This window comes from Procambarus clarkii, chromosome 85 (assembly GCF_040958095.1).
Source record: "Procambarus clarkii isolate CNS0578487 chromosome 85, FALCON_Pclarkii_2.0, whole genome shotgun sequence".
Lineage (NCBI taxonomy): Eukaryota > Metazoa > Arthropoda > Malacostraca > Decapoda > Cambaridae > Procambarus > Procambarus clarkii.
In genome coordinates, this window is record NC_091234.1 from 17,781,392 (window position 1) to 17,801,391 (window position 20,000).

A 20,000-nucleotide genomic window follows, 5' to 3' on the forward strand; every position below is an offset into this window, starting at 1 on the left:
ATCCTGACCCAGTGCTATATAGTCGTAATGGCTTGGCACTTTCCCCCCTGATAATTCTCTTCCCTCCCTCCCGTCAATGGGTTATAAACTGCTTCTCGTCTGAGATTCCTTCGAAGCTTTCTGATCACATATTAAGACGCTCCAGCTCTCACACTTAGATGTGAGCGTAGAATTTTACGCTACGACATGTTTAGGATCCCTTGCTATGACCTGTGTAGAATCCCATGCTACGATGTGAAGAATCCAATACTACGATATGTTTAGAATTCTCTGCTGTGACGCGTGCAAAGTTATCTGCTGTAAAGTTGTTGGGAATCTTTTGCAATAAAGTCTGTGTAATCCCCCTGTTGTAAAGTCTATAATCCTCCGTTGTAAAGACTGTATAATCCCCACCTTCCCCTGTTAGTGTGTGGAATCCTATGGTTCATCTTTTTAGCTGAACCTGGGCACCATTCTTTCCTCACCCGTCCCATGCCAAATCCGTTTCTTTCAAGGGAACGACTGCAAGTTTAAATCCGTATATGGGGAGTAGAAGAACAGGGGAACGTGCGGATAAACGAAATCCGGTTGAGAGAAGACGAACGACTCATGTATCGTAGAGAATACGAGGCTAAATAACCCAAGCTGAACAGCACCTAGTGTCCTGATTTACCATCTACTTTCCAAGGTCCCGTGTCTCAATCCCTGCACTCTGCCTAGGAGACCCGCCAGAACACAAATAAATTCAAAGATCACCGCCGAGGACAGCAGTTATCTAAAGATTGATAACCGTCTTTAAATACCTGTAAATACATGTGGTTATCGGAGTAAATTGGATGAATAGTTGGTTATCAGTGAAGATGACAAACGAAGCACAAGTCGGCGCCACGGGGGTAGAATCGGGACGTGCCCTGGGATAAGTGATTATTATCTGTATCTTGGCTCATTTTTCTATCTGAATGAGGATAAACTTATCGATCATTTCTGGCTCTTCCGTCGGACAAAGCGAGCGAAAAGAGGCCTTACATCCCCACATCAAAACGCTGAAAATTTAGTGACAGTCACAAACAATACCATTTCGATCCTAGAGCCAACGAACATAAGGTCCAAAATAGCCCATACGACCAGCACCTGTAGACCTTTATGACGCTACAAAGGTTGTGCGTGCAGCGGAGTTCTATTAAACATAGTTTTTATTTCACTATGTAAGACCACACTTCATATTATATCGTCCAGTACACAACTCTTGTATAAACCATAAAGTTATGTTCTAACCTACCACGCTTCCCTGAGCACTCAAAGAGGCCTCAGTGACCATAAGACGTATTGCCTAACAAAATAATATCGTAAGTACTGCGTAAGTACTGCGTAAGTAGACGCGTCAATGCCAGGCCTCAAAAGAGTAACTGAGATGGACTGAGACGGCTGCGGCAGATGGAACTCAGGACAAGAAAGACACTTAATTACGATGGCGTTAATGATTGGAAGAAAATTAATGATGGATGATGAATGGAGAGAGACAAAGTAAAGAGGGATGAAAAATGGCAAAATAACTAGAAAAAAAGGGTAAAATAAACAGAAAAAAGGAAAAATATATAAGAGACTAATTAAAAAAAGGGAGAATATAAAAAAGGCTAAACAGAAAAAAGACTAAACAGAAAAAAGACTAAAAAAAAGACTAAACAGAAAAAAGGCTAAATAGAAAAAAGGTAAAATAGAAAAAGGCTAAAAAGAAAAAAGGCAACATGGAAAAAAGGCAAAATAGAAAAAAAATGAACAGAAAAAAGACTAAACAGAAAAAAGACTAAACAGAAAAAAGACTAAACAGAAAAAAGACTAAACAAAAAAAAATAGAAAAAAGGCTTAACAGAAAAAAACTAAATAGAAAAAGCTAAATAGAAAAAAAGCAAAATAGATAGAAAAAAGGAAGACGAGCAAAATGAAAAGGCAAAATAAATAATAAAGAGAAAAGGCAGAATAAAGAGTGTAGGGGCTCTTAAAAAAAATGTCTATACGCGGATGCTGACTGTATATATATTAGTGTGTAAAGACACAGGGAAGCCAGTTCAGCTGCCACCCTCCACAGATCTCCAGTATCAGCTCTTGATACTGGTAATGGCTCAAAAGGGCCACCACTTACGGGCTATTCATGCCCGTGCCACCTTTTGGGTGGCTTAATCTTCATCAATCAATCAATCACAGGGAAGGTGGTGTAGCTCAGTTGTAGAGCATTCACCTTGCATGTGAAAAGGCCCGGGTTCGATCCCCGGCAACTCCAATCCCAATGGTAGTGCAACTTACAAGTTGATACAATATGTAAAGAAAATAAATTTTACACCAGTTGATTGACAGTTGAGAGGCGGGACCAAAGAGCCAAAGCTCAACCCCCGCAAGCATAACTAGACGAGTACAAATTCTCCCAAAACACACAAACATGAAGCTAGTTTAATAGAACTAGACCTTGCAACCATAGAGGAAAAAGAAACAGAGAGCATATGATCACAACATACAAGATACTCAAGGGAACTGACAAAACTGACAAGGACAGTCTCTTAAAATTGAGAGAACTTGGAAACGCTAACGAGCCGAGGAAATATAAGGAAATGCTGGTACCCAACACGGATAGCCATCAAGTGGAATCTTGAGGTTATCTTGAGATGATTTCAGGGCTTTAGTGTCCCCGCGGCCCGGTCCTCGACCAGGCCTCCACCCCCAGCAAGCAGCCCGTGACAGCTGACTAACACCCAGGTACCTATTTTACTGCTAGGTAACAGGGGCATAGGGTGAAAGAAACTCTGCCCATTATTTCTCGCCGGCGCCTGGGATCGAACCCAGGACCACAGGATCACAAGTCCAGCGTGCTGTCCGCTCGGCCGACCGGCTACCTAAAATGCCCTAAAAATAATAAGTTGTGGAAGCCACCTCCATCCACGACTTTAAGGCCAATTTTGAGAAATAATTGAACGCCAGAAAAGTTGAATTATATCACAACAAAGCCAACACAGAAATCACAATAGCTTGATGCATCAAATGAACAAAAATAGCTCGGTTGATTAAGGCAGCGTCTGGGATCCTCTCGGACGAAGGTTCGAACCCTCGTCACGACCCTTGTGGATTTGTTCATTTAACAATAAAGCCACTAGAAGGGTATGGAGAGCTACACCTCACTCCCCTGGTGACATTTATAGGTAAGTACAGTAACATTTAATACAAAAAGATATGTATCTCCGTCATATTGCATCCCTCATCTGCCCACTATCCCAGCATCTCTTACTACCCCAGCATCCATATCTCGGCATCCCTTGTTATCCCAGCACCCTTATCTATCCCAGCATCCATATCTATCCAAGCATTCATAGGTACCATCCATATCCAAGCATCACTATTCCAGCATCCATATCCCAGCATCATCTATCCCAGCATCCATATCCAAGCATCCATATCTATCCCAGCATCCATATCTATCCCAGCATCCATATCTATCCCAGCATCCATATCTATCCCAGCATTCATATCTATCCCACGTTCGTTCCATCAGAACTGACGTGCCGTTCGTCTGAACCCATCCTCGCCACGGGATGAAAAGTATCCTACCTCTATTACATCTGTACCTCCCCCCCCCTACCTTCCTATTCCCATCCTATCCCCACCCCCCATCCCCTATCCATTCCCCGTGTCCCCTAGCGTGTCCCTAGCCACCGCCACCACCATGACGCGCGGGGCTGACACTAACAGGGGCTGACACTAACAAGGGCTGACACTAACAAGGGCTGACACTAACATGGGCTGACACTAACAGGGGCTGACACTAACAGGGGCTGACACTAACAAGGGTGCGTGGATGGTGTCCCCCCGCTCCATCAACACATCCTCCGCCTTAGGAGGGGGTGCCCAAACCATCACCCCCCTTCCAAGGTCCTACCCCCTTCAAATTACACGTCTGTCATGCCCAGTCCTGCCCTGAGCTACCCTCTCATTCTTCATTCTGATGTCCTCTCTTCTACTCTTCCTCCTATCCCTTCTGACGTCTATCCCAGTCCTCTTCCCTCCAGCCTCCACCTATCCTCTGGCCATTACACCATCCCACCTAACTGTAATTTGCGTAATGTTATCTACGGTGTGTCGCTATCTTCGCCTAATCGAGACACGAATGGACTCCTCACGATCACCACCACGTCGATATTCACACAAAATACCACGACAGGGGAAAAAGAATTGGGGCGCACATTCCCCTGATCCAGTAGCGAGACTCATGACCTAAGCATGACACCTACATGTATCAAGGGGAAGTCTTCCAGCCGACAAGCACTGCGTTGTGTCGAGGTTCCCGGTGACTGCAATGTTTGATACGTCTCAAGGGAGCGTCTTGAGGGGTTATGCACGAACCAGGCAAGGAAGGAGTAAAGTTAGAAATGGTTCTCTAAACTGCAGCGAAGGAAGCTAGCGGAAAGGGTTGAAATCTAGACCTTGAAAAAATCCACAAGGGCAGTGACGAGGATTCGAACCTGCGTCTGGGAACATCCCAGACACTGCCTTAATCGACTGAGCTACGACAGGGTAAAAAGGGTTGAAACCGAAGTTCTACTGAACTTACTGGATCCCGTAGCCTCTCCGAGGCACAAACCGGGCTTTTACACAACTCCCCCCTGCACCCGAGCTATGTCAATAGGCCGTTCTCCCTCTTCGCCCTTACTTCATCATCACATCTAGACCTTTATTAAATTGGAAAGAGCCACTGTGGTTGTGAGGAAATTGTCGACTTGAGAATGGTCCAGGACGGACCGAAACGTCGTCGTCCCTTCACTTTCTAGTGTGTGGTCTGGTCAACATATTTCAGCCCCGTTATTGTGACTGAATAAGTTAACTAGTTTCTGGTGAGGCTGCGCTTAAGGGGGAACTAATTATATATTACCACTGCGCTTGAGGGGGAAACACTGCGCTTGAGGGGGAACTAAGCTACAGGGGAGGTCACACAAGGAAAAAATCAGTAGCTGTCACTAGTGTTGTTCAAACATTTCTTCTAAACATGTTTTTACACAATATTCTCCACTGCCAATATTACCTTAGACCTGAAAAGTGTTTACCCCAATAGTACAACCAACTACCCAGACATTCATGTGGCAAAGATCCCTCTGTCAAAATTAATCCTATATTCTCCTATAATCCTATATTAATCCAAAAGGCATCCTATATTCTCCTATAATCCTATATTAATCCAAAAGGCATCCTATATTCTCCTATAATCCTATATTAATCCAAAAGGCATCCTATATTCTCCTATAATCCTATATTAATCCAAAAGGCATCCTATATTCGACAAGTAATGCTAGATATACGATATTTCTCTACACGACAGCCAGCAACTGTGACAAGATTCATGCATTTTTTTTTTTTTTTTTTTTTTTTTTTGATATATACAAGAGTTGTTACATTCTTGTAGAGCCACTAGTACGCGTAGCGTTTCGGGCAAGTCCCTGGAATACGATCCCCGCCGCGAAGAATCCTTGTTACAACCGAGTACACATTTTACTGTTGAGTTAAACAGAGGCTACAGTTAAGGATTTGCGCCCAGTCAATCCTCCCCGGCCAGGATACGAACCCATGACAAAGCGCTCGCGGAACGCCAGGCGAGTGTCTTACCACTACACCACGGAGACTACCACATTATTTCCTACCACATTATACCATGATGACCATACAGCCAATACAATGTCCAGCCATGATGAAGTCCATATTAACTATTTCCCACCATACTATTTCCTGCCATGATTTCGTTTATAACACGATAAAATCCCTTATTCCTACTCCCCGTAAAGAACACCCACATCCTAATCTTCATTTTCTAAGAGTATATGAAGTTCTAAGCACATATGCAATTCGAGGATCCCCAACTTTAAGGACTTACCTATTTAGAGCATTAGTCCAGAACTCGTCTACACAACACAACCAGAAGCCTCCTCCATTGTTTACCAACCTCTTGCCTCCCTCGATCACGTCTCGAGTAACCCACCAGCTATACACTTGCTCCTTGGTATACAACCCTTGCTTGCACACTCCACAAAAAATAATTTTCTCAATTGGTCACTGGGAGTCCACTCACGATTATCCTGAGGGCAATTCACCACAGTACGTCCTCGTTATAACTGGCCAAACGCTTCTCAAAACGACCGACCGTCCGCTACCCCGGGCAATAAGCAACTGATGACGTTTGGCAATTTCTGGAACTCTGTTTTGCTCACTAGGGTCGAATCCCTCGTTCCTAAATATCTAAATACCTCATGCTACAGCCCGTCCTGGCACACAAAGACCCAAGCTCGTTAATCCAGCCGCCAAACACCTTGTTTATGAATAAAAAAACGGTTTACACACGACTCAGAACTGAAGACATATGTACGATTATCGAGAAGTGCTTCACAGATGTCTACTCGAACAGCAAAGCTGTAAATGTTTCACCCACATAATTCAAACACAAATAATCGCCAACAGAACCTAACCTAACCTACGCATAACTATACATTGAATTTTATTGTATAATATGAATTTATACATAACAAACCTATTTTGATTATAAGTATGTTAGAAGGTATGAATGCGTTTGTGCGAACGACCGCACCTCTAACAAGCCGCTCCTCTGAGAACGGGTTGATCACCCAAACACTACAAATTGAAATCATTTCTGAAAGAATTCAAACATCTACACTATGCCTAACTGTATACATAATTCCAGAATGAATATTTATATTATTTTATGTTTGAGAAAATATAAATTTTTAATACACTGTAGGTTAAAATTACTGAATTTGTCTTTAGGATTTATCGCAGCTTGGACGAACACAGCTTAAAGCTGGGTTGTGGTGGGCCACAGCTTGGACGAACACAGCTTGGACGAACACAGCTTGGACGAACACAGCTTAAAGCTGGGTTGTGGTGACCCACAACTCGGACGAACATAACCTGAGGATCGGTTGTGAATCACATTAAAACTATCTTCGTTTCTATTTCACATATACTATAATAAAACCGACATTATTTAAAAAGTAAATTTAAAACAGCATACACCAGTATATGTTGCTTTTGTAGATTAGGTGAAAATAGTTTAGGAGCTTTGGTTCGGTTCCCAATTATTTTTAAATACGTGAAAAGAATATAGTAAGAATATGAAGCATTTTTCGAGAGCAGTTTCGAACGTAATGACTTATGTCGAGCTCATTACAAAATACTAATTTTAACAGATGATACAGCGAAGAATATGCAGGTGAGGAGTCACAATAACGTGGCTGAAGTATGTTGACCAGACCACACACTAGAAGGTGAAGGGACGACGACGTTTCGATCCGTCCTGGACCATTCTCAAGTTGATTGAGAATGTCGTCGTCCCTTCACTTTCTAGTGTGTGTTCTGGTCAACACAGCGAAGAATAGACTATGTAGCAAGGGTAGACCAGTAAAACGTGAACACCAAGTCCAAAAAACCCTGAGACGCTATAAATAATTTTTTGTCAGAATAGTGAACAAATGGATAGCTGTAATTAGTGGAGGAAGGGAAGGAGTGGTGCCCAACCACTTGGTCAGTCGGGGATTGAACGCCGACCTGCATGAAGCGAGACCGTTGCTCTACCGTCCACCCCAAGTGGTTGGGCAACAAATGCAGGAGGCAGACTCCTTTCATAGATTTAAATGTAGATATAACATAGCCCAATAGATTCTGGAACCTATACACCAGTCGATTGAGATGCTGGACCCCAAGAGCCGCAGCTCATCCCACAAGTAGGCCAACACAACTAAGTAAGTACAGTTCATGTGTCAAGAAGCAGAGAAAAACATTCTGATTTGCAGTACAAAAATGTTCCCAACAAATGTATAAATTTTGACACGTAAAAAGTTGCATTTTTTTAATTTGTTATTTTGATATTTGCCGGTAGACGGATACAAAAAATATGTAAATACAGTTTTAATTTATGCGTTGCTAAAGTTTTTTCCCCCCAAACACATGGCCAGATGTTCATGATTTTTTTTTTTGGAGGCTGAATTCATATTATTAATAAATATATGATTCCTGTTAGTACGAGTTTTCAGATATTTCGGAATTTGAATTTTGAAAGAAATATACACAATTTAATATGTGAAACATATGAAGTTAATTTGCACATAAAAATAATGCATTCTGGTGTTTATGAAATAAACTGTTTACCTTTCATTGAGAGTTAACTTTTATTTCTGTCAGTTGTTCGCTTCTAGTTATAATTCTAATTTGACTGAGTTGTTACGAATAGTTTCCAATTCTAATTCAAAGTTCTAGTTTACGTAAGAGTAAAGTGATCTAATGCTCGACATTACCTGTCCACCTACAATTGTTAATAGATTAAAGTGTGAGGACAGGTTACCTAATCAGCAAAGATTAAATTAAAGATTAGAAATTAGAGAGCGAATGAGGGAAGAGAAACTCCCACCACAACCTTGCCAGGTTCCTCCAATCCTGATCAATCTTGATGCAACGTGATGGAGACTGTATCTAATCCTAGAAATCCTGATAGACGGCTTGGGCTCTGATTGGGACATTAACTATTCATTGGATTAAATATACACTCCCCACAAGATTCTCAGAGCTTCAGTGACCACCAATCATTGATTAGGAAGGAGAGGCCAGATTCACTACTCAAGACTCACTACTAAAGACTTATTATATCTTGAATAGAGGTCCACCTCACGCTGAAGAGATAACATTTCTCACACTGAAGAGATAACATTTCTCACACTGAAGAGATAACAGAGTTCTCATTTAAAAATTAATAATTACGTTTGCAAACTCTATACCATTAGTATGTCTTTGTTTCCATTATAAACACAAGCTCCTTCCCAGAGAGCAAGTTGGAAAACGTCTTACAATATGTAAACTAAACCCCATCTAAGTCACACATCTCAGCTTGTACTCAATGCTGGTCTGAGATGCAGCTTTGCTCTCAGAGGATGGGTAGCCTGCCCTGAGACCATGGTCAGCCTGCCCTAAGAGGATGTACAATCTTCCTTGATATCTAGTCTGCCCTGAAGGGATCTTGAGCAAGCCTTCAGATGATGTCCACTGTGTCCTGAGACGATGTCAAAGTTCCCTTTATGTTTAGTCAACCAGAAAGGATGTCCAATTGCTTTGGGAGGATATCCAGCCTGCCTTAAGAGGATATCGAGACTTTCATGAGAGGATATCTACTATGCTACGAAAGGAAATCTATCCAACTATCTATATATCTATCCATTCATCTATCCTCCTCCCCTTTAATAAAATAAAACAATTTAATAATAATTTTGGTATCAAATTTTAGTTTAAAATGAATGAAATAAAGTAGTATTACAGTAAAGTAAAACCTGGCCTACCCTAGAGATGGGAGGGGCATGAAGGACAAACTGAAGGGGATAGGGAGCAAAGGGAAAGGGAGAAGTTGTAAAAGGGAAGGGGGGGGGGGAAATGGCAAAGGGAAAGGGGGAGGTTGCGTTGGCATTTTATTGATAGAAACCTTTTGTTGACATTCTCCATGACAGCCAATCACAACATTATAAAGCTATTAACTAAATTAGATTTAGATTAGCTAAATACTCCACCACTCATAAGATCATCTCCGGTGGCCAGCATACCAAAATTAGTTATGTCAGTTTGTTGAAACTTTAATATACCCAAAATGGGACTTTTCAACCAAATAAATTAGTTAATTTAGTGATAGTCAAATGATAAACGTTTAACAGCGATAAAAGAATAATATATATATATATATATATATATATATATATATATATATATATATATATATATATATATATATATATATATATATATATATATATATGTGTGTGTGTATATCACGAAAATAAACACGTGATTAAGAATGTGACAATGTCAGACCACGGAGGAAAAATGAAACAGGAAATTTCCTTAAGTACTTTCGTATATTAAATACATCTTCAGAAGGTCTGAAGATGTATTTAATATACGAAAGTACTTAAGGAAATTTCCTGTTTCATTTTTCCTCCGTGGTCTGACATTGTCATATATATATATATATATATATATATATATATATATATATATATATATATATATATATATATATATATATATATATATATATATATATATATATATATATATATATATATATATATATATATATATATATATATATATATATATATATATATATATATATATATATATATATATATATATATATATATATATATATATATATATAATCCAGCAGGGAAAAGCCGGGACATGAATGGAAATGTTGGCTGGCGTGAAAGATCTGCACTTGACGGTACTATGATTAAACATCAAAGTTAAAAATGCTATAAAGGCGAACTTTTCTATGTTTTTTTTTCTTCTTTTAACGACAGAGAAAAGTTTGTTTTCAAGAGTGTTTTATCGCTTCAGCCCAGAGCAGTGTTGTATGGCCCAGGGGCGCCTTGTTTTGTTTAGGTTTGCTTGTTTGTATATTTGTGTACACACACACACACACACACACACACACACACACACACACACACACACACACACACACACACACACACACTAACAGTCTGTACACCAGTTGACTGACGGTTGAGAGGCGGGACCAAAGAGCCGAAGATCAACCCTCGCAAGCACAACTAGGTGAATAAAACTAGGTGAGTATACACACATATACAAATATACAGCCAGAGAGTAACAGTCAGAGGCGAGAAGCCAGACAGGCGAATTGTAACGAGTGGAGTACCTCAAGGATCGGTGCTGGGACCAGTTCTTTTTCTTATATACGTGAACGATATGTTTACAGGAGAAAAGTCCTATATGTCGTTGTTCGCGGATGACGCGAAATTAAGGAGTTGTGACAGATAAGGATTGTAGGATACACCAAGAGGACTTGAACAAGCTGCAGATATGGTCAGAGAAATGGCTACTGGAGTTCAACACGAGCAAGTGCATTGTTATGGAAAAGTGACTATAGGCATCCGTCAATTCCGTGGAGTTATAGAGTTGTGCCCTGAGTGTCGAGTTGTATGCAGCGCCTGCTGTGGCTGTGAAGCTCAACCTGAGAATAACCAACCCGTTCTCGCACTTTCGTATAGTCAATATTGACTTATTAAATACGTGCATAGGTGGCATACTAAACATACTAGTTACCTTGAAAAGCTTCATAGAAAACACCGACCTTACCTAACCTTCTTAGTATGTTAAGATAAGCATCTTATTGCTTCGTAATTACAATTATTACTTAACTGATTATAGGTATAGGTTAATAATTGTAATTACGAAGCAATAAGATGCTTATCTTAACATACTAAGAAGGTTAGGTAAGGTCGGTGTTTTCTATGAAGCTTTTCAAGGTAAACTAAAATATTCACAATAAACTAGTATGTCACCTATGCACGTATTTAATAAGTCAATATTGACTACGAAAGTGCGAGAACGGGTTGGAATGACAGTCCAAACTGCAACGAACGCAGATAAACGCCAAAGCGGGTTGCATCTGACATTTGTCGAGACCTCTGAAGTCTATTATCCTCCGCCTGCCTCTTCAGTTCAGCTTGCGTAGTTCAGCGTTGACCACAGCTGTCTAGCGGGCGTCATTCACTCTCAGTGGATCTTCCGAGAGTTCAGGTGTCATGGTCCTTACATTCCACGTGCATAGTTTAAGAGCTGGGTGATTCTGAGTTTGTTTTCTTTTGCCTGGTGCATGGTTGACAATCCGCTTGTTGGATTGTAAGCGCCACGCACCCAGTGGAGCAGGTGGACCGTGGCGGGACAGCACCTTATTGGCTGGGGGCAGCCCAGCTTGAGGTGGGCGGAAGCTGTCCCATGAAATTGGATGATTTCTCCCACTGACGGAAACAACGCTTGGCGCCTCACTCTACGCCAATTAAGTGGTAGACTTATCACCGGTAACTGTCGCTTCCCGTGTTGAGCCTGGAGTGTCTTTCCAGGGCACAGACCTGGGCAGTAATTATGGAGGAGAAGCTGTTGCCCATGCAGCAGATCCACCGTCTCCACGCCACCGATGTGATCCAAGGGAAGGGCAGGCGCCGATACGCTTGGCACCAGTGTCGTCGCAGGAGCTGCCAGAATGTAACCCGCCAAACACACCGAAACTACGACGTTGGTACAACGCTGGAACAAGTTTTAACACCTCCTAACCAGTTATAACAACCAATATAGCAAGTTTTAACAACGTTCTAATACGTCAAAAACACGTTAAGCCAAGACGTAACAACTTAATTACAGGTTGTAACAAGCGGAAAATAGAGACAGCTTTGGTTTGTGTTTCCAGGGAACTGTAAACATATGCAAACTGCCTTAGGGACTCAGACTCCGGATTTTTCCTCAGGGTTGACTCCCGAAGTCTTTCCCATGAGTGGGTTTATCAGCAAGACAGAGGACGTTTAAATTCAGGGTTTTCCTTCCCCTAGATGAGCTGCCTTTCCAGGCTAACGAGTCCCATCTGCCCGAAGCAACTGGTTTTAAGGCGCCAGAGGCCCGCCTTCGCCCCTTCTCCTGTTGGTAGAAGCAGTTCCGCCAGGCCTAGAGACTAAGCCACACGTGCAGGCCAGGAGCTGGACTTGGTTGTCAGAGGCTATTTGAGACGCACGCCATCAGAGGCACTTTACAGGCTGTGGGAGCTTATCCCCACAACCTGCACCCCCCGGCTATGACAACCCTTGGAACCTGTGAAAAGTTTCTAGGTGACAGGAAACCAAAGCGTCAGAACACAATGAAGGACCCACCTGTCACAATTCGAGAAAGATACCTGGGAGTGGATGTAACACCAAATCTAACTCCTGAGGAACATATAAATCGGATAACGACAGTAGAATACTCTACGCTAGTAATTGCAGCTCTTGCTTGTGACACCAGGTGCCTTATATCACAGTTCTCTATGTGATAGTTTAAAAGTACATTCTCATGAAATAAATGAGTCTCTAGGAGCAGGCTTCAGATGAGCTGAGGCAGGATAACAGCTCTTGCTTGCAGTTTCACTAGGTACGTCATTTGAGAATCCTTATGAACCCTAGTCTTAGTTAAAAAAGGGGGGGAGAGAGAGAGAGAGAGAGAGAGAGAGAGAGAGAAAGAGAGAGAGAGAGAGAGAGAGAGACAGAGACAGAGACAGAGACAGAGACAGAGAGAGAGAGAGAGAGAGAGAGAGAGAGAGAGAGAGAGAGAGAGAGAGAGAGAGAGAGAGAGAGAGAGAGAGAGAGAGACAGAGAGAGAGAGAGAGAGAGAGAGAGAGAGAGAGAGAGAGAGAGAGAGAGAGAGAGAGAGAGAGAGAGAGAGAGAGAGAGAGAGAGAGAGAGAGAGAGAGAGAGAGAGAGAGACAGAGAGCGAGAAATCATATCTTCAATCACGTTATTGTGACTCATTATCTGCAGAGACAGACAGACAGACAGACAGACAGACAGACAGACAGACAGACAGACAGAGTGAAACAAAAGCCATTTACCTAGAGGTGTATAATACAAAAACCTACTGATTTACTTTTGACGCAGTTCAGTTATCACGAAACCTAATCACCAATTACGATTAATTCATAAACGGCGCATTAGCACAGCAGCTTAGACCCAGTAATCATTTTAATTACAGATTATAATAAATAATTATATAGCTTAACTTCTTAAGCGAAAGACATACTTTTTTTAATTTAAAATTGCACCTTTAAGCTGCAGTGTTAGTATTGACCTGTAAAATTTTTACGCTAAAAGTAGGTTAATTGATAAGTTTATATTAAAATAATTTCGTAGTCCCTGAGATGCTCTGCCAATGTTGAGTCAATTGTTCGAGGCGTATTTGTTTTTTGTGATAAACCCAATTATCTTGCATTAAAATGACTAGATAGGTTATCTTCTTGAGGTTATCTTGAGATGATTTCGGGGCTTTAGTGTCCCCGCGGCCCGGTCCTCGACCAAGCCTCCACCCCCAGGAAGCAGCCCGTGACAGCTGACTAACACCCAGGTACCTATTTTACTGCTAGGTAACAGGGGCATAGGGTGAAAGAAGGTAGATATTAGTTCCCGTGTACAATGTTATTGAGTGATACCATTGCATTGTATTGCAAAGTGTCTCTCTATCATTAGAATAGCAACATCCCAAAGAAGAGGGGGGGGGATGCTGGTTCTCCAGCATCATGGGAGAATGAGCATCACAGAGAACCAGCATCAGGTAGTCAGAATCACGAAGAAACAGCATCATTACTCTCAGACACATAAGATAATGTTTATTCAGGTCAATGTACATACATTCTAAACGATTTGGATTTCAAGATAGAGCTAGTACATAGCTCTATCTTGAAATCGTAAAGCCACTAATACGCATAGCGTTTCGGGCAACCCACAGCAGGATATCTAAAGTGTTTTTTTAACGGTTTGGCACTTCAGGATATCTCGTCAGATGTCTAATACAAGTATGAGAAAAACTCCTTCACGAACTGATGTCTCCTAGTCTTTTTAGACTAGGAGACATCAGGAGACTAGGAGAGGATGTCTCCTCTCATTTTATCCTGTGTGGTGCTCTTCTCACCTTACTTACACGCTGTGAATATCCAACTTCCTCATACCTGAAAGACTCGTCCTCGTGAAGGATTCGAACCTTAGATAGTCTGGCGCTCCAAGCACACAAACATATCCAGTACCGTGACCACTACACCATGAACAGACAGTATAAAAGTGTTTGGAGCTGGAGACTATTTAACCAGACACCCGACGGCACTCGACCCTGGCAAGAGATCACAGATAATGTTCATCAAATCAATCACTTGAGGAAAACGGGAGCTTCAAATCTACGAACTGAAAGAGTCTTCCTTGTGAGTTATGTAAAAAATATTTACATTATCCAAAAACTCATCATGTCAACATGACTTGGATAAACAATGACATTGCTTTCCCATCCTCTCCCTTCTCCTCTCCACCCCTTAACTCTTCCCTCTCTCACTTCGCAAGCACTTCCTGCCTCATTCCCTCTCTCACTTCGTAAGCACTTCCTCCCTCTTTCCCTCTCTCACTTCGCAAGCACTTCCTCCCTCTTTCCCTCTCTCACTTCGCAAGCACTTCCTCCCTCTTTCCCTCTCTCACTTCGCAAGCACTTCCTCCCTCTTTCCCTCTCTCACTTCCTCCCTCTTTCCCTCTCTCACTTCCTCCCTCTTTCCCTCTCTCACTTCCTCCCTCTTTCCCTCTCTCACTTCCTCCCTCTTTCCCTCTCTCACTTCGCAAGCACTTCCTCCCTCTTTCCCTCACTTTAATCCCCCTCCTCTCCAATTCCTGTTCCGGATATCCCACTCCAGCCTCTCTCCCGCCTGACCCGGGGTCAACATTGAAGCAAAACTCAGGAATAAAAACACAAACGACCCAAAATGCTGTAGTTGAACCATCCGAGTAGTTTAACAGCTGTAATGGTCGTATGTATGTCACGGAGACACGAATATACACACACTGTTGGTCGCGGGGTCTGTGCAAATCTGAAACACTGGGAATAAGAGAAAGTTGTGGATTGAGGGAGGTGGGAAGGGAGGAGAGGGATGATAAACTGGGGGAGATAGGGAAGGGGAGAAGAACGAAAGGAACAGAAAATAGTGAATGAGAGGTGTGTAGGATTTAGGTAAGTGGTGGAAAGCAAAGAGCGAATTAAACCCAAAGGGGCAAAAAGTATGGCTAGAAACGGTGGAAAAATTAGATTTGGATTGGAAAGGGGCTTTAGAGGAGATTAGGTAGGAAATGAATAGGGCTGTTCAGGGACTAGGGTGACGTAGAAGAGGGCTGAATAGGGACTAGGTTGGGGGTAGAAATACCCTAAGCTACTCTATCCCTTTGAGATGTTTTTCTTTCTTGTCTCAATAAACATACTTGAACTTGAACTGGGACTAGGTTGAGACATAATGGGTCTGTGGAGGTAGTTAGATGGGATACACCTAGTCCCTAGTACAGGGACTAGGAAGATATAATAGGGTCGTTAAGGGCCTAGGGTGAGATTCAATGGGGCTGTAGGAGCAGAATTAGGTTTTACTGAATTTGTATCATAAGAGAGAATGTGCTTCCGTCTGTCTGTCTGTCTGTTCAAAGTTGGAGGCCACATGGGTGGGGCTAGAATCACCCAAATTGGCAGAAGGAATGGTCTGGGGTACGGGATGAACATAGGCTGATCCAAGTCGCCATAATTAAATAGAGAACAGCGTACTAGTGCCACATTCAGACCCCCACGACGATTTTTTAGATTCCCGCCAGGCACACATCTAAACATTTTCAAAATATACCTTTAAATTTAGTGTTTCTTATAGTAATATGCACCATTATTCACTAATGTCCGGAAAAAATAGCAGAAATTTCCTGCTATCAATAATTTGCCCGTACTAGTATAAAAGAGATGATAGTTCTAAAGCATCAAAGGTTTCTCAAGCCTCGAACCTTTATCAGCGTGAAATTAGCTCAAGAAAAGCTAATTTTTAACATTAATTATCATCATTAAATACTAACGCCCTCTTCGTTGAAACTTTATTGTCAATGTCATTCTCTACTTCTCCCTGAAACTCTCCATAAAACTCTCCTCCCCCCTTTAGACCTATTGTCTTATGTATGACCCTCTGTCCTGCGTGACAGTGAATTACCAGCATTATCCTCAATTTAATAAGACTATCAAAATCCTCAGATTAGGCAAAATTGTAATTAATTTTGTCAATAAAGATGTTAATAATAATAATTCCCCCCTTTTCTAGGTGTTTCACGTTCCCATTCCATTCTCTTTCTCTCTCTAAAAAATGGGAGCTTTTTTATATTTGTGGAGTGAAATTTCAGCATTCAGGGATAGGGCAAAAGGTGATCTAAATATGGATAGTTCGCTTGAGAAAGTATATGGAGGGAAGAGTTAATATGTTTTTAACGTTTGTGTGCAATGAGAGAGAGAGAGAGAGAGAGAGAGAGAGAGAGAGAGAGAGAGAGAGAGAGAGAGAGAGAGAGAGAGAGAGAGAGAGAGAGAGAGAGAGAGAGAGAGAGAGAGAGAGAGAGAGAGAGAGAGAGAGAGATATATATATATATATATATATATATATATATATATATATATATATATATTACAGTAAAATAATAACACAAGGCTTTAAAATAAATATATAAGGAAAGCAGATATATTAATCTTTTATATTATATTTTGACAGTGGGCCAGAGACCTGATAGATTGTTTTATATACAATAAATATCTATTTCTGAACGAGTATGGTTTAATCGTCGCTTTTATTTTCCGGCGAATGACCGCAAATTGTCTCAAAATTTTTACGAATTGCTAAGAATGGCCGTAAAAGGACCCCCCCATTAACGAGGCTTTGCTCTCTGATAGAAATGATTGTTACAACATCGTTAATTCTCTCGTGTCAAGACAATTACAGTTTCTTAAAAACAGTTTTGAATAATTGTCTGATCCACAAAATCTTCATCTCTTTTATACCTATTGCTTTTGTTTGTTTGTGGGCGCTCCTGAACGTTGTAATTACCTAAGTGTAATTACCTAAGTGTAGTTACAGGATGAGAGCTACGCTCGTGGTGTCCGGTCTTCCCAGCACTCTTTGTCGTATAACACTTTGTGTCTGTGTTTGCTTGCTCGCTCGGCGTCGACGACCTGAGTACTCACCTAGTTGTGCTTGCGGGGGTTGAGCTCTGGCTCTTTGGTCCCGCCTCTCAACTATTAATCAACTGGTGTACAGATTTCTGACCCTATTAAGCACTATTATACCTATATTTGCAATTACCTTTATCCCCCCCCCCTCCCTTTCCTTTCCTTTCCTTATGTCTCCTTCCCTGTCCTCTCTCTTCCACGTTCCTCTGTTCCTTGCCTATGCCTCCTTTTCCTTATGCTCACCCTTTCTCTTCTATTTTCTCTTCCTTCCCTTCTCCTCTGCTACCCTACCCCCCACCAACCTTTAATGCCTTGTATCATAATACGAAACAGATAACTTTGTGCTTTATTCCAAGCCTCTCGAAGGTTGACTGTTGCTTGCACATCTTTCCTGCTCAACCTGAGGGGCAATTATATTGTTTGACCTTTGTTTGTTTGTTATCATTATTGCGACTCTTTCTCCTCCCCTCTCTCTGTCGGGGCCTGACAGCTGAGTGGGCAGCGCTTTGTATTCGTAGTCCTGAGGTTCCGGGTTCGATCCCCGGTGGAGGCGGAAACAAATGGACAGAGTTTCTTTTACTCTGATGGGACTGTTCACCTAGCAGTAAATAGGTACCTGGGGGTTAGACAGCTGCTACGGGCTGCTTCCTGGGGGTGTGTAACAAGGAGGCCTGGTTGAGGACCGGGCCGCGGGGACGCTAAGCCCCGAAATCATCTCAAGATAAGCAGGCGATGAGTCACAATAACGTGCCTGAAGTATGTTGACCAGACCACACACTAGAAGTTGAAGGGACGACGACGTTTCGGTCCGTCCTGGACCATTCTCAAGTCGAAACGTCGTCGTCCCTTCAACTTCTAGTGTGTGGTCTGGTCAACATCTCAAGATAACCTCAAGATAACCATCTCTCTCATGACTATTCACCTTCCCCCTGAGAAAGGTTACTTGAGCATACCCTGCCCCTAATATACCCCGTGATATCCCCTCTATATCCCCTGGTCTTCTATATCCCTCTATATCACTTGGTCGACCAGGTACTCTTCCTCCTCCTAAATGATACCTAACTAACTCTTCTAACTCCTTTCGTGGAAACCCCGAGTGTCCAAGTGGTTGGGCACCATTCCTTCCCCCCGTCCTAACCCAAATCCTTATCGTGACCCCTTCCAGTGCTATATAGTCGTAATGGCTTGGCGCTTTCTTTGATAAATAGTAGTGCTAACTCTTCTAACGCCTCCTCTTCCACACAAACATCCATCATCTGTAGAGATATCACTACCACCATCACCACCACCACCACCACCACCACCATCACTACCACCACCACATCCACTATCACCACTACACCACCACCAAGGCATTAGAAGGCTAGTAAGGATGGCGTATAAAGAGCATGTCTCCACTAATAGGTAAACACTGATAGGTAAGACCCATTAACAAACTATCCCCCCCAACACCATAACCACAATCACCACCTACACTATCACCACCACCCCTCCACCACCACCTACAGTTCGAGCCCAAGGTATTTCCGCTAACACTGTCTTCCCTTCAATTTCAACCTATGGCTTGAGACGGACCTAAATATTCATACCTTTTTGTCATTTAACTTTCATGTTTTCGTACGTTCAAGGTGTATGTTTTCGTACGTTCAAGGTGTATGTTTTCGTACGTTCAAGGTGCATATTTTCGTACGTTCAAGGTGTATATTTTCGTACGTTCAAGGTGCATATTTTCGTACGTTCAAGGTGCATATTTTCGTACGTTCAAGGTGCATGTTTTCGTACGTTCCAGGTGCATATTTTCGTACGTTCAAGGTGCATATTTTCGTACGTTCAAGGTGCCAGAAAGTTCGATAATATCTTCCCTTTTCACTCATGTAATTCTGACCAGTCACTGGACAGTACGGCCAAACAACGTCTGTGTATGCGGATATTCATCGTGAAATAGATTTGATATCTTTCTAAATAGAATTTATCTATTTACTGATTGGCGGGTGTATTATAGAGAGGAAAAGTGGCTTGTGTGTTATTGCGGTTAGTTCACTATTCCCACTCTATAATTAACCCTCCAGCGTCCAATGATGAGCCGCAGACGTCAGCCAATAGCAAGCAGGCGATCCCTATCCTTAACCAATCATCTTTCGTCACCTGCTGGTCTAAATTACACCTTGCGGTAGTTGCCACAGGTCAGCAGAGCCGACGATTTTCTCGTTCGTAAAATATTTTACATTTAATTCCCTTTGTAAACTTTCTTTTTGATAATATTTGTCTTTGCTTATGTTATAACTATAAAATAAATGAATTATTATGGGAACGATCGTAGAAATAATGAATTATATTCGCTGTTATCATCGCCAGCACCTGTTAGAGGGTTGCCAACTTGAAGGTCTGATAATTTTATTCATTATTTA

The 20,000-nt window shown here is 41.9% G+C and overlaps 1 protein-coding gene and 1 non-coding gene across 2 annotated transcripts in view; both read left to right on the top strand.

Annotated features, from left to right (window-relative positions):
• LOC138358712 (platelet glycoprotein Ib alpha chain-like) overlaps window positions 1–20,000 on the top strand; it is a 116,319-nt gene that overhangs the window by 50,673 nt on the left and 45,646 nt on the right. The gene's annotated exons all lie outside the window — the stretch shown is intronic.
• On the top strand, window positions 2,186–2,257 carry TRNAA-UGC (transfer RNA alanine (anticodon UGC)). The gene has a single exon. It is a non-coding gene; the product is annotated as a tRNA-Ala (tRNA).